At 35.0% G+C, this 15,837-nt stretch overlaps 1 protein-coding gene across 2 annotated transcripts in view; it reads left to right on the top strand.

The window, feature by feature from the left end:
* The window catches only part of LOC114638372 (ephrin type-A receptor 5), a 250,160-nt gene that overhangs the window by 177,169 nt on the left and 57,154 nt on the right, over positions 1–15,837 (top strand). The window lies entirely within an intron of this gene.

The following is a 15,837-nucleotide window of genomic DNA, read 5'->3' on the forward strand; positions in this document are numbered from 1 at the left end:
TGCTTGCTTTCTCCTCTGGTAGTGTGCAGAGTACCTTCAAGTACTATGAAGAGTAGACAATAGGGATGACAGATCTAATTAGGTACCAGCTCTACTTCTTCATGTTCAATTAGACATGTAAGCATTGCTTTCAGGAATAGGCCCTTGTCAATAGTTTGTGGAGAAAAAAATCAATAATATTGATAATAACTTGCATTGTTTGGGCATTTCCATGGTGCCCATTTGGCTAAAATTTCTATTAGACATAGCCCATTCATGGTACTGGAGATTTTACTTATTGGTGAAATAACTAATTGAGGTTTTCCACCCTCCCTGTTATTTGGTGAATATAAATATTAAGTTTTCTCATATATGTATATATTTTAAGATGGTTATAGTATAACTTTAATTATTTGCTATTTTCAGACACTCAAAACAATGATTGTACATTTTTCATAAATATTTTTAATTTTAAAGTATGGATTTAATGTCAGGTAATTCTTTGAGGATAGAAGAAGTCATTGTCATTAGTGATACAGTCACTGTTGAATTACTCCCCCTACAGTACATAACAGGTGGTGGAGGTGAGGCTGAACAAATAGAAAACGATGTAATATTGATTGTGATCGGAAGATCTTCTAAACATGCATGAAATTGATAAAACTCAATAAAATGTAAAAATAATAAAATCAATGTAAACAGTTTCAAAATTAATAGTAACTCATTTTGATAATTATATTATGATCAAGCATTCTACGGCTCTCTGCTACTTACAATCAAACGTGCTAATCATTGTAAAATGTATCTTGTATATTTTTAATTATATAATTTGATTCTTGGCCATCTCCTTACTTGTACATAGAGTGTCATTTTCCCCTCGTCTCTATGCTCTTTTATCTCCCTCATCTGTATCAACACCAATACTGTCATGACCATTTCATTTATTTTTAAGTGACCTATTTAGTTTAATCAAGTTCATCTGTTTGAGTATTGTATTGCCATAATCAATTGGAAAACAGAGAGGGCACCAGGAGTTACACTACTGAAACAAATGAACTCCCATTTCTGCTCAATCTATTACAGGAGAATAGTTCAGCTTGAGGAGTGGAGTCCTGTGAACCCTCCTTTGATCCATGCCTGACTTGATGGAACCATTCTTGTGTAACTCAGGAAAAGGGATGTCAAAGCTGCTTTGAATTTGTAATTCTAAGAATATTTTATCTAGACATTGGTATTTCGTATTATTTATCCCTCTCTTCCAGGTCCTTTATTTTCCCACCACAATTTCCCAATGTTTCCAGCACTTTAGAGGGAATGGTATACTTCATGGTTTCTATAGAAATGAGCACTTTCCCTTTACACTTTATTTGGCTTTGAGCCTCCCTATCACTCTTATTCATGAAAACAGAGACTTCTTTGATTAAGGATGAAAGTAGCGTTTGTCTATGGGCAAAATACATACATATTTAGGAGGCATTTTTTGCTCTATCAATTTTGCTAGACACCACTATTCACAACTCACTTAAGACCTATAATTTTCCTTGGAATGGATTTTTACCTGGTTTACAGTACTTGATATGTCTTTTCCTCACTGTGGCATCTCAAATACAATAGTAAAGCACATAGACCAAGAGTAATGCTACGATGCTCAGCTGGGTACATTTTGCTATTACATTGTGTAGTGAGGTGTTTTTCTATCCACTTTCCTGTTCTCAGAAATAACAACTCTGAGATGCAAATATATTTACAAATAGCTAGGGCACATAGCTTGGCTTGTTTCTGACTAGATTATAACTTAATATCCCATTTACTCTAATCTAAGCTCTGCCACCTGCCTGGTTACCTCTTCTCACCTTTCATACCTGTATACTACATGTTTCAGGACAAATCCCCTCATGTCTAGCTCTATCCCAGAATTATTTCAGCAGGCCAGCTGTCTAACCTTCTATCCTTTCCTATAGGCCACAGGTTTTTTATTGACAGCTGATGAATTCATACTTTATACAGAATATTTGCTATGTGATTCCCACTTTTAAGTCAATGCAAGTCTCCTTTTCTTATAATAATAAACTATACACAATAATAAACATTATGGGGCTAGAGAGATGGCTCAGCAGTTAAGAGCACTGACTGCTCTTCCAGAGGTCCTGAGTTCAATTCCCAGCAACCACATGGTGGTTCACAATCATTTGTAAAAGGATCAGATGCCGTTTTCTGGTGTGTCCGAGGACAGTGACTATGTACTCAAGTACATAAAATAAAGAAAATCTTTAAAAAACAACTAAACATTATAAAATAATTTTGAAAAATAATAGGTAAAATATACATTCATAATGTCCAGTCTATAGACATTGGGCAACATTGGAGAAAGTATTCTATTTTTTAACCTATCTTAGTGTTTAATGCTCTGCTCCTAAATAATTTCTATCATAATTTGCATAATCAAGCTAAAGACACCTTTATAGTCCTAAAACACTTACTTAGACTCTAAGAAAAGTTAACCTTAATTGTGAGAGTATAACTATCTAGCTTTTAACCCCATCTGAGATGTGGAAAAATTTAGTATTACCTGAGTATATACAAAGTGAAGGCAAGAGCTTCGAAAACTATAGAAATGACAGTCTGGACAGTTATCCAAAAATTGTGCATGTGTCATTGGAGCATCATCTTCAGCCTTCTATTGCAAAATCGCTGACAGATTTTTTTATGAAGCAGAAATTATGAAGGACTGCTTCTCTTGCCTTGACGAATCTCAGCAGTCAGCTTCCCACTGTTCATGTTTGTCTGTTTTGGACAACATTTTGTCTGCAGTTGAATCAAGAGCAGTCTTGGTCAGGAGCTAACTTGCCATGATTTAAGGAAACTCCATGTGGAGGTTCTTTGATGTTCATAATCTTTGCAGCAGAAGGGGGTTTGATCAAGAACAGAGATCTCTGTTTGTTAAAAAGGCTTTCATTAATAAAACTTCTTAAAATGCCATATTCTGTAGGTCTCTGAGGTTTTTGGAGACCATCTGTCTCTTAAATCTGAACTGACAAATATTGCTTCTTACTAGCTATTTATTATCTGTTCAACCTAGTAGAAGCACTTTTTTGTAAGAAACTAGACTAGTAGTTAACATGATCATAAGTTTGATTAACTATCAAATTGCATTTCTTAATTATCCTAAACAGTTTTTGTTAGCAGCTTTCAAAAGGACTAGTACTTAACTTTGCATTTTGAAGAATTGTATAGTGGCAGTACTTTCAGTTTTTAAATAAAAGCTGAAAACATAGTATACATAGTAAATAGTAGCAAAGTATAACCTGTGTTTCATGAATATAAAAACATCTATACCAATGTAACTAAATGTTACCTTAAGTTAGTATCAATATACAAAGACATATGCCAATGCAGACAAATAGAACCTTAACCTTGTATTAATATACAAAGATCTATACCAATGTAAGATTTTTGGCTTATTAATGCTCGTTGGTTTAAGAGTAGATTCAAGAATCTACACTTTACACTTATTCTTCTTGGATAATTTCTACGTCTGCCCATTTTTAATCCCATCTCTCCATTTTTTCCCTTAACACTAGATAAGGGAGAAAGAAAGAAGAAAAAAAGAAAGAGAAAAAGAAATTACTAAATACAACCTCTCTCATTTTTTTCCTCTCTGACTAAGGTCATTACAATTTGTAATCACTCCCCTTAAATGAAGACAAACATCTATCATCAGAGAATGATCAAAACCCGTCCAGCCTACCTTTCAGGTATAATTGCTTCCTGCTGATTTTGGTCCATATTTTTGGGACCAGAGAAAAGTAGGAATATGGTCAAATCTTAATAAAGGTAGCTGTAATATAGACTACTCAGTCTCTACATGGTATGAAAATGCAGGGCTTAATTGAAGTCCCGACTGGAAGAATCTGTAGTGTTGGAAAATCTAGATAGCCCCTTTGAAATTGTCCCATATGCACATTACTGAGGAAACAGCTATCAGGATATTCTATGAGGCTGAATCTAGCAAAATGATGAAATAAATGTCTTCACATCTCAGCACCGCCTAGGTTGAATTGTCTTAGAGTTGCATTGTCATCATTAAACTCTACAAACATATAACTCTCATAGGTTATATACATTTATCCAATAATATGTGTATGGAATGTGCAGTGCCAACAATCAATTAAAGATGATTCTCTGCTCTCTGTTCAAGTAAGTAAGTAAAGCATCTCTCTCCCCCCTTCTTTCTCTCTCTTATGAATTAGTTTGGATTGTATAACCAACTCTAATTTAGTTTTCTATGAAAGGGTGGCATATAATAATAAGTCATGAGGATTCTGTAGCTAACAAGATTTATTGGGTATGCATAGACATTCGTTTTCTTTCCCTCTGCTGTGGCCAGCACTGCTCTGTGGCTGCTGACAGACAAGTCTCATGTCAAGCATCAGTGTCTTAGTGAAGTTGTTTAAGCCCCTTGCTGCAGGGTGCATTCCTGTAAGATACCTGTATGCTCCTTTCCCTCACCTTTTGCCAGTGTGCTGTTCCCAGCTGCTAGCTGCTGGGATAGCTGAAACTACCTGAGAGACTTCAGTTTCAGCCCACATCACAAATGTCCCGACCTGATTCAGAAACTGTGTTAGTTCATTCAACTTTGTGTGTGTTCCTGCATGCCAGAGCACATACCTGGGAGCGACCCCAGTGGCTGCGCCCTGAAGCTCTGTCTTAAAGTCTCCCATCTGGGTAGCATGTTGATGCCTGACGTTTCTGTAAACCTCCCATATCCTAAACTTTTGGTTGGATTATGTGCCCAAAGATGGACACCATCTGTAATTGGGTGTTATTCCACCCATGCCACTTTCCCCATAAAGACTCTGAGACTCAAATTTATTAGAAATTCCTAGGGCATCTAACTAGTTCTCCAACTAGTTCATAACATAATCTAATCTAACAAATTTAGTCTAATCTAAATTCTGTCGAGTGACTGGTTACCTCTGCTCAGTTCAAGTTCATTTTTGCATAAGACTGTTGATATCATTTCTCACCTACTAGTTTACATAGAATGATAGCCAGCAGAGTGAAATATTTTTAGTCAAATCCAGCTTGACTTCTATATATGACATAAATAAGGTGGATGCTATCTTTAGCAATAGAGACTGACCATCTAGTCTTGTGGATGACCAAGAAGAATGGTAAAGATCTGCATTTGGGGGTGTGACTTCCAGAGCTTCTCTAATCAACACCACAGAAAATATCCCTAACCAGGCAACAGGATTCTGGATTTTTTGCCTAAAAAACAAACAAACAAAATGAAACTGGTAGGTTATGTTTTAAAATTTTGCCATTTCTTGTTCCTTTTATTCAGTAGTTTTACTCTCATTGAAATAATATGTACATGGAAGGATTGTTTTTATCATTATATCTTTAGAACTACAAATTACTGGCAATCCTATTTATGATTCCTATATTTTATCTCTTTTATGCCTTTCTCTAACATTTTTATTTGTGTCATATGAAATGCACTAGTATCTCAGGGTTTATTCTGTTGATGGCAGAAGAAAATAACATTTTATGATACTGAAGGGATATTAGAACTAAATGAATCAATCTCTATGCAATAGTTATTAATTTGCATGAAGTATAGTAGACACAGAGCAATGTCAAATGGGAGTATTTATGAACCAAATAGACAGTGTACTATAATTTGTTTGCAATTGTACTTGCCCTGAGTCTACTATCTTGCATATCTCCTATGTTTGAAATACTTGAAACAAGATTCTAAAACAAAGAATATTTCCATAATTCTTTTCTGGTTTGCTTGATTGTGATTTAGCAGGTGGAGTCAGATAGTTTTGGGAAACTTCAAAATTGATTTTTATTTATTAAGTTAAAATTCTGCTATAGACTCACCTCATTTCTAAACAGACACTATCAAGCCATACATTTCTTTGCTGTGTTCCCTCAACATGTTGCAATGCTGAAGACAATTGTCTCTAGGAAGTCTAGTCTTCTGTGAGCACATTCATGTGCCAAGAAGTCTATCTACCTTTTCTCATTTGATCCTAGCAATATCTTAATGGTATTTTATTGCTACTTTGATATTTAGAAAAGAAAATGAAACAGAAGTATAAGATAAGAAATCATTTCCCCAAGGTCATAAATTTGCATAAGAACTGGGAATCTGAATCCAAGAATTCTTACTCTATGGTCATTGTGCGCTGAATCCTACATGTGTTTGGATGTGTTATTTGAGTGTATAGGTGTGGATGTGGTTCCTTCTACCAGGAGTTATTTTCTCATATATTTGTACTCTAGATAACACAGATATCTTTAGGCTGCTTCTTTCTTCGAAAACATTCCTCTGCCCTTTGGTTGGATACTGTTTCCTGAGCATAGCTTTGTAAAAAAAAAAAAAAGGTACAACATTTTGTTACCTTCAACATTCCTATATAATTAAGGGAGAGAGAGGCAACTAAGGGCATCTCCAGCATTTCCCTGTGTTAAGAAGAGTTTTTTTTTAATTTTATAGTTTCTTCATTTTAAAATAAGAAGCATAATTCCAGGTATGAGCTGTGATGATGAAATTAGTTATTTTGTATAGACTTTCTTTTTGTTTCTTTTATTTTGTTGGAATTCAACCCTAATAAAATTGTATTATAGAGTGTCCATAACCTGAACTCACTCTCCCTCTCCCCTCTCTCTCTCTCTCTCTCTCTCTCTCCCTCTCCCTCTCCCTCTCCCTCTCCCTCTCCCTCTCCCTCTCCCTCTCCCTCTCCCTCTCCCTCTCCCTCTCCTCCCCCCTCTCTCTGTGTTGTGCACATAATATTTTAGATATTGTTTTAAAATTCTTTGAATAATTCTGTACTTAATACTTTGTACAATCACCTGCATCTGTCATTGCATGTTTCTTCCTTTTCTTCCTTTTTCTCATTAAGGATGTAGACACAAGGCCTAATGGATAACTTATATGCTTACTTTTACAGAAGTGTGACATAGGGTATTACTTGAGGTATAACCAATTTCTTTATATGCCTTCTTTAACTATTACAATTTTGGCAAGATATTTGAGGACAGCTCTATAGAAGAGTTAAGAACAGTGATTCATATATTATTATACATCCTTTCACTCACTTCTCTACTGCTACAACAAAATATCTAAGAAAATTAATTTATATGTAACTAAGATAATTTTGCCTCACCATGTTACAAGTCTCATCCTATGTCTGGATGGACAGAGATGTGACCTCTGTTGGCATCCCGTGTGGAGAATAGAGTAGAATATACCTTTCTTATTACCTAGGGATTAGAGAGGAGGTGGAAGGGAGCCCAGGGCTCACAAGGCTATTCATAAGCATGGCCCCAATTATGCAGGGATTTCCTAGCGGACCTCACTTCTTTTAAGTTCTACTACTCCTGGTAGTACCAGAAGGCAACCCAACCTGGTAATGCATGGTATTTTGCCAGGTTCACTACCTACACTTTATGGTATTTTTGTCATTATTGGATTTAATTATTACTTATCATTCTTTGTTAAAGTGCATCTTTATAGACTCTACACCCTAATTTTCTGATTCAACTTATACAAGAAAGGGAATAAAACTCTGCCTGGTCCATAGAGTTCATATAAGGATATACACAAACAAGTAGACACAGACAAATTAGTCTGCTAATTCTTTTTAAATTAACATCTGAGTAGTATAATCTGCTAAATAATTATCTGGATATAAGTTTCAAATTTGGTCTTACATGAATTCTGGTTGACAACTTACTCTCATTCCAAATGAATTTGTTATTTCCTCTGCAAGTCATGAAAGTCTAAGCAAGTTCAGAGTCAGAGAGTCTAGGTTATTAAAATATTCAATCGTTCATCTTATTGACACGCTCTCTATGACGTTATTTGCATAAAGATGCATATTTTATACTTGAGACTGGTGAGTGTAGAAAATTTGTGTATAATTTCACTTTGAAATATCACTGCCTTTTGTTACTAGCTTACAAGAGCATAGTATTTAGAGCACTCACGTTACTCAGATACCATGTAAAATGTTTAGTGTGCTATGTCCATGTAGTGTTGCAGTGAGCTCATACTTGTCAAATTGTAGTTGTATCAAGCACGTAAAGGAGTCCTTTGTGAGTTTCAAAATGAAGTTGCTTCAGGATTAAAAAAAATACATTTTTTTTGCTAACTATATTTTAAAAGTGTTATTTTGTTGTTTCTTCTGAATTGGTCATTATGTTTTCAGATATCAACTATTTATTAATATTTATTAATTAAATATTTATTAATTTATTAATGATTCTCCATTCATTAAAAATTACTGAGTATACTGAATTACATATTCTTCTGAACACTCTGTAAAACAGTAAAGTAGTCAAGGGCATATTCAAACTTTAGAGGATTTTAATTTCCTGTGGAAGAATTGCAAAATAAAGCCTAATAAAAATTAGGCACTGAGGGTCTGGGGAAAGGAATCAACATTAAAAATATGTTTGCTCTTTCAAAGCACTCAGCTTCAGCTTACATCATACATGTGGTGACTCCCATTCATTGGGAAATCCAGGTCCTGTGAATGCAATGCTCTTTTCTGACCTCTTATGCCAACCAGGAATGCATATAATGCTCAGAAACATCAAGGCAAAAATTAATGCATGTGAAATAAAACTGAAATCTAAAATTAAATATTGGGTAGTAAAGTCAATACAGATTGTATCCAGTGTGTAATCATTTAGGGACAGGACGAACTGACTTGTTGATTCCACGTACTTTCTCTGTCGTTTATCACAGATATGATTCTGTAGAAGATTTTCACAGAATTAATTTAGTCATGATATTCAACGTTTTTAAAAATTGTAAGGCAAAGCCTTTGGATAGCATGTCCAAAATGGCCATGGTTCAGTTCACTATATTGAGAGAGACAGGCAAACAGAGGGAGAGGGAGAGGAAAGGGGAGAGGGAGGGAAAGGAGGGGGAAGGGGAGAGAGAGAGAGAGAGAGAGAGAGACAGAGAGAGAGAGAGAGAGAGAGAGGAGAGAGAGAGAGGGAGAGAGAGAGAGGGGGAGAGAGAGAGAGAGAGAGAGAGAGAGGGAGAGAGAGAGAGAGAGAGAGAGAGAGAGAGAGAGAGAGAGAAAATGCACACTTTTAAGTGTTTTGACAGTTTTGTTGTTTTCTCTTCAAATTTGTTCTTGTTTGGAGATATCTATTTTTGATGGCCTCTGTGTTGAATGATTTGCTAATTTAAAAAGAGAAGTTATAAAAGATATATCATAAAACTGCTTGGTTAATGGAACATTTTCAGTCACTTTGATGTCATAGATTTTATTACTGACCATACCTGTGAAACATTGTCATAATACAGTATAAGTAGCTCCACTGTTTTAAAGCTTGATTTAAGAATACCAATAGTTTTACAAGAGCAAGTGATTTATGTCTTTAAAACCAAGACTTTTGAATCAGTGACAGTCAGTAAGCAAAGGGCTGTGAGTTCAAGGCCATACATAGAGAGAATCAGTCTCAAAAGAAAAAAAAATCACCTCATAAGCTCTTTTATTTTTATTTTCCTGAAATGAAATGATTTATATTAAACACAGTATGCTTTCAGTGCTAGCTAGCTTTTTCACCACATTTGCTTTACTAATGAGAATAGATAGGAAACTTTATTGAATCTTGACACCTAGTATGCCTGTACATATGATCCATACTATAAGGTGATGATTAAATCACAATTTAAACAATGACTTCATTTAGACTTATGGAATCAGTTAAATACAAACACAGAGTTATTACCACTCTGTGTTTTCTTCAACCTTAGTTATAGTTCATAGTGCATGTTATACAAACAAAGATCGGTGTCAGTTCTCAAATTCTTTTCTTTTTTGCTAAAATGGTCGTGACACTTGAAGATAAATATTCTCTTAATCATGTGTCTTTAGATTTCTTTTTTTCCAACGATGTTTCATCTAGGTTAAAGTGCTTGCGTTTACAGGTTTCCATGTACTACTTGATATGTTAACACAACTCATTTATGTTTCGGAATGAATACTTTAAAAGAGTAAACCGGTAGGATTTTAAAATACTATTGTCAGGAGATTAATGGTAAAGCTTGTTTGGTTGTCTTGTTTTCAATTATAATGAGACAAATGATGCTTATGAAAATTAAAACAAAACTAAATTAATATCATTTCATGACATGATATGTGTATTGATTCTTTTCAGATAGAAACAAAACTGTGTGATTTACATCCTTTTCCTTTGGTTTGTCAAGGACTGGAAAAGAAGTACTTTGTAGTTTAAAATTGTACCATCACACATGTCACATAATTTAAAAGATTCTTTTCAATTAGCCTTATTTTCTGTTGTGTTTTATAAGGTTCTGTCTTTATTTCTAATCTACTGAGAACAAATCAACACTATGTCCCATTGCACTGACTTAAAATCAAGAAGTCGAAATGTCATATCCTTTTTCATGTACTCATTAGTGGAAAAACAAAAGAAAACAAATGCCCTACTGTATTTAGCAAGTATTTCATCGGTTTGCAGCTACTTCTGCATGACACTCTTGGGCTCAAAATAATGTGCACTTTGATAATGACTATCCATGTATACTTTAAATGTAAATACTACATATCTTGTCAGAAATTTGCATCCATTTGCAAATAGAATATGGTTTAGCAGCAGTCTGCTCCTTGTTGATTTCCTTGCTTTTGTTTTACAAAGTGAGTAGTGGTTTTCATATCTAATCAGAATTTACCTTAAAATTCTTGATTACATGCAATGTTGAAAATCACTTTAAAGATGATGTCAACTGTACTGGTGATTAAAACACAAATAGTATATCACTATGTGTCAAGCTCTGAGGTTTCTAGAGATACCATAAGTAAACTTTTAGCAAGTTTTCTAAACTGTTTTATGTAATGTTATACATAGACACAGAATCTGTCTGCCATCCCTGAATCTTGCTCTATTTCCAAGAAGCTCCTTCAGACCTCTTATGTGATCTGGACATCAAAACTGATGTCTGTTCTCAGCAACTGAACACATGTCAAATTTTCATGATTCAAATATACTTTTAATTTTAATTCTCTCACAAGAAAGGTTGGGTTCCTCCCTCCCTAACTAACTTCCCAGATATATATTTTAGAGTGATGAACTTTATTTTAAGCATAGCTGCCAAAGAGACTCTAAAATATATCATAGGGCATTACTTCCAAGCTCAGTAGTGTCCACGGACTCTGTATCTTAAATACAGTCACAAAACCCAGACACTATTATGGATGCCAAGAAGTGCATTCTGACAGGAGCCTGATACAGTTGTCTCCTGAGACACTCTGCCAGAGCCTTTGACAAATACAGAGGCAGATGCTCACAGTCATCCACTGGACTGAGCACGGGGTCCCCAATGGGATTCCCAATGGAGGAAAGGACTGAAGGAGCTGAAGGGGTTTGGAACCCCACAGGAAGAATAATAATATCAACCAACCAGAAACTTTTCACTCTCAAGAGCTCCCAGGAACTGAACAACCAGCCAAGGAGTATACATGGAGGTACCTATGGTTCCAGCCACATATGTAGCAGAGGATGGCCTTGTTGGGTAACAATGGCAGGAGAGGCTCTTGGTCCTGTGAAGGCTTGCTACCCCAGTGTAGGGGAATTCAAGGATAGGGAGGTGGGAGTGGGTGGGTGGTTGGGGAAACACCCTCATAGATCCAGGGGAAGGGGGATGGGATAGTGGATTGGGAGAACAGGGAAAGGGGATAACATTTGAAATGTAAATAAAGAAAATATCAAATAAAAATAATAAAAAGAAATGAGATATTCAAAAATAAAAAAGTATATTTAAATGAATTTTTAAAAAAAGACATATCATGTTGGACGTGAATGTTTAGCTCCTGACGGCTTTAGCTTCTAGTTACTGACTGTGAGATGTACTTGTAGTTTACTATTTGTCTTGTTTTCCACGGTTGTTCCAGGGTCAGGATATTCACAATAGGATTTATATCTGTTTAGACCTGGTTTCCCTACAAATATCCGTATATCTCACTAACTTTGGATCATGGTAACACTTTGCTCAAATGTATTTTCAAACTTGTTTCCTAAACACCCTGTGGAGGTGGCTGTATGCTTACATGTGCACACCTTTCCTTCATTTTCAACTCCGTATGGCTCTTTCCTTGAATGTTATTATTACATGTTCTGAAACATGAGACACACTCACCTTTGTCCTATCATTCTCAGTTGCCATAAGATTAGCTTTTATTTGGTTGTTACCACCCAGAAAATGAGCAGGATTTCCTAAAGAAAGGTGTGTTAAATTACAGAATCTGAGACTGAAGCTTAAGTAGTTTTTTTTTCTTATATGCATATGTTTTATAGTTAACCCTTATAGGAGGATGCTATCATTTTATCGTATCTCTCTCACTGTGATATAAATTCATTTGGAAGACGATACTTACATTAGCAAAGACCGAGTCCTCAGTGAATAATAAGTTTATTATGTAATAGTGTGTGACTTGCCTTTTGTCATCACAGTTTTTAAAGTGCTAAACCACACAGTTGAGGGAGGATTGACTGATTTGAGTTCAAGGTTTCAGAAGATAATCTGCATCATTGGGAGAAATGGTGAAATGACTTGTCAGTTTGGGTGGGTTTTCTGGGGTCCTCACATGGAGACTATTCTAGGGAGCTGAGACAAGATGGATGGAAGCACGTTTGGGCTCTTTCTCTCTGAGGCTACTGTCATTTGTGCATCTTGGTCACCCAGGTCGTTCCCATTAAGATTCCATAACTGCCCAAATTGGTACAGCTGGGAACCAAATGGTCGGACACATGAGACTGCAGGGACATTTCACGTTTAAGCCGTAACTAGTAGGTAATTGGTAATGCATTAAAATTGCAGTAATTTCAAATTCATGAAAAAGACAGGATATAATCTAATCATGAAATTCTAAAATGGTATTACCTCATTAATTGAAAACTTATACCCTTTAACGATATGAATTCTCCCAAACCCTTAACTCATCTAAATGAAACTTTGTTTTCTAGTTAGAATTAACCTAATTTTCTCTGTATTTCCTTTTGCCTATGACATCTAGATATTTTTGTGATCTTGTTTAATTTCTTTTTTAAATCCATAAAATGTATTTCATCCTGTGTACTTTTTTTTTCAAACTTGCTATTAAATTAACTCTTGAGTGATTACAGAAAATCAATTTTTGGTATGACTATCAAGGCTTCTATCTTTTGCTTTTTTGTAAAATTATGTAAGTTATTATCTTTTTTAGGTTAGGTTAATTGAGTGCCTTAAAATGAAAGTGGCCTAATATCCTTTGTGTTGTATTATCAGTACCATGAGGCAGATTTCATATGCCTGACTCTTTTTTCTTTCTTAATTTCTTACCATGCCACTCATTTTAAATTGGTTCTGAATACGAAAATAATGTAGAAAATTATCTGCATAGTGGAAAGATGATTAGCTTGAAATTTATTGTGTAATACAAATAAAATCTAGACCCATCAGGACCCCTTTTCTAACATCACACACACACACACACACACACACACACACACACACATACACACAAACATACATTTGTGATATATGTTAAATTTTGTTTTACTATATGCTTGAAATTCTTTCACCTATTCTGATACTCTTAGCTACTTTTGTTAACTTTTTAATCAATGTTTCTTTTCAACATGTTATTTATATTTTGAAGAATTTCACACATACATACCATGAGCTTGATCATATTTGCCTCCCAACTCCTCCCACTAACTTCTCACAGATCCACTTCCCCACTCCTAAATTATTGTCTTCTTTGTTATTGCTTGTTTTAATTTATTTATAACTCACTGAGCCCAAATTGTGCTACGCATATACTCATGAGTGTAAAGCTGTGTACTAGAGAATAATCTGTGAGTCTACATGGAGCTACACCACTAAAGAGAAGTGAGCTTCCCTTGGAATCCATCTGCTCTCACTGGGTCCTCTTTAGAGTGTGGGAATGGGTGAGCCCCTTTCCATTCCTTTCTGAAATGACTACCGGCTTGCTCTTGTGCAGGTTTTGTGCAAACAACCATAGCTGCTCTGAGTTCATGAGTGAGATGATCTTGTAATACACAGGTTCTCTCAAACTTTGATTCTTATCATCTTTCTGATCTTTCTTCCAAAATGGTCCATGAGATTTGGTGAAGGATTTTTATATTGACGTCCTATTTGTGGCTGGTCAGTCAATAGTCATTTCTGTTTACACTTTGAGCACATGTGAGTTTCTGCTTGAATGTGACCTACTGCGCATAGAAGCTTCTGTGACAAGATCTGAGAGCTACAGTCATCTGAAGGCAGAGTGATGCAAAATTACAGAACAGTTTAAAACTGTGTGTATTTAGAAAATTAGTAATAGGAGGATCATCCTTGGGGTCTATGTGCTCCCCAAACATAGAAAAAATTTACACTACCAAACGTGAGTTTATTTTTCTAGAGCAGCAGTTAAACCTAATGAAAAGCAGTTATTACCCTCATAAGAGTAGAGACCTGATCATACTCATGGACATACTTCTTCAAGGCACCTTCTAGCTCTGTGAAAGTTAGCCAGCAGGGAAGAAAGTATTATAATTTTATATTCTTCATTCAGTATGTTTTATGGTGAAAAGAAATCAAATAGAATAACGAACAAGTTATTTAAAGATAACATTTAAAAAAGTTCAAAGATAGGAATCAAAAGAAAATCAGGACTAATTTGAAGTAATTTGCAAAATTTCTTGATATATGAATTAAATGGTAATGATGATGGCATTTCTTAATGTTTTTCTTTATTTTGGGACCTATGACCCATAAAAGAAAATATTGTATCCCAATGTTCTCTACCTTTTCATAAGAAGAGTATGTTTGCAAAAAAAAAAAAATAGGCACAAGAGAAACAGTTTCATAAATATTTCTGTATGATGTACTTCATAGGTAATAAGAGTGGATACATATACATAAGCCTGGCTAAAGTTGAAGTATTTTTAAAGTGCACAGTGATAAGAGCCCATGCTACAGCAATTAAGACATCTTAGCCCTTTCCTTTCGCAAGTCATCTTCTTGTTTATTTCTTTGCAAACCACTTTTTACAGTTGTATGATAATGTAAAATTTTTCCTATTATTTTGAAATGACGTTTAAGATAACGATTCATTCCTTAGAAATTTTATAGTAAGACTTTCAGCACCACATGACTGTGACATTTTATGTAAATTATATCTGATTTAGAAAAAATAATTTCTTTTGTATTTGTCACTGATTGTCACTTCATGAATGAGACTATTCAATGATAAAGTGAAAGTCGCCCGTGCAGACAACTGTCCACCTATAAAACTGCTTGTGACAAAGAGTGGACACACTGAAATCATATGAGCAAATATAAGTGTTAGGGGTTGCCCCATTCTCACTTGAAGAAATGTTACTGTTGCTAATGTAATGTAAGATGGCACTACTCGGTACCATGAACAGACAATTGGGAAATGTTTTAAAATACTTTCTCATAACTGTTCAGTATCATTTTATATTCTCCAAAGTGCATTTACCAGTCACAAATTTGTTTGGATGCCCAACAGTGTTAATTCTGTGTGTGTGTGTGTGTGTGTGTGTGTGTGTGTGTGTGTGTGTGTGTGTATGTGTGTGTGTGTGAAGATTAATACTAAACGGTAGAAAAGTAAATGCTATTTCTTTTATTAAAATTTTTATGTACATGTGTTTACATGTACGCCTGTATGTATTATTGTGTTTGTGTTCCTATGGTGGTAGTGTATTTATATATAGAAGTCAGAGGTCAACATAGGTGTCTTCTCTTGACCTTTCTTTCTTTCTTTCTTTCTTTCTTTCTTTCTTTCTTTCTTTCTT

The sequence above is a fragment of the Grammomys surdaster genome, unplaced genomic scaffold (assembly GCF_004785775.1).
Source record: "Grammomys surdaster isolate TR1022 unplaced genomic scaffold, NIH_TR_1.0 125581, whole genome shotgun sequence".
NCBI lineage: Eukaryota > Metazoa > Chordata > Mammalia > Rodentia > Muridae > Grammomys > Grammomys surdaster.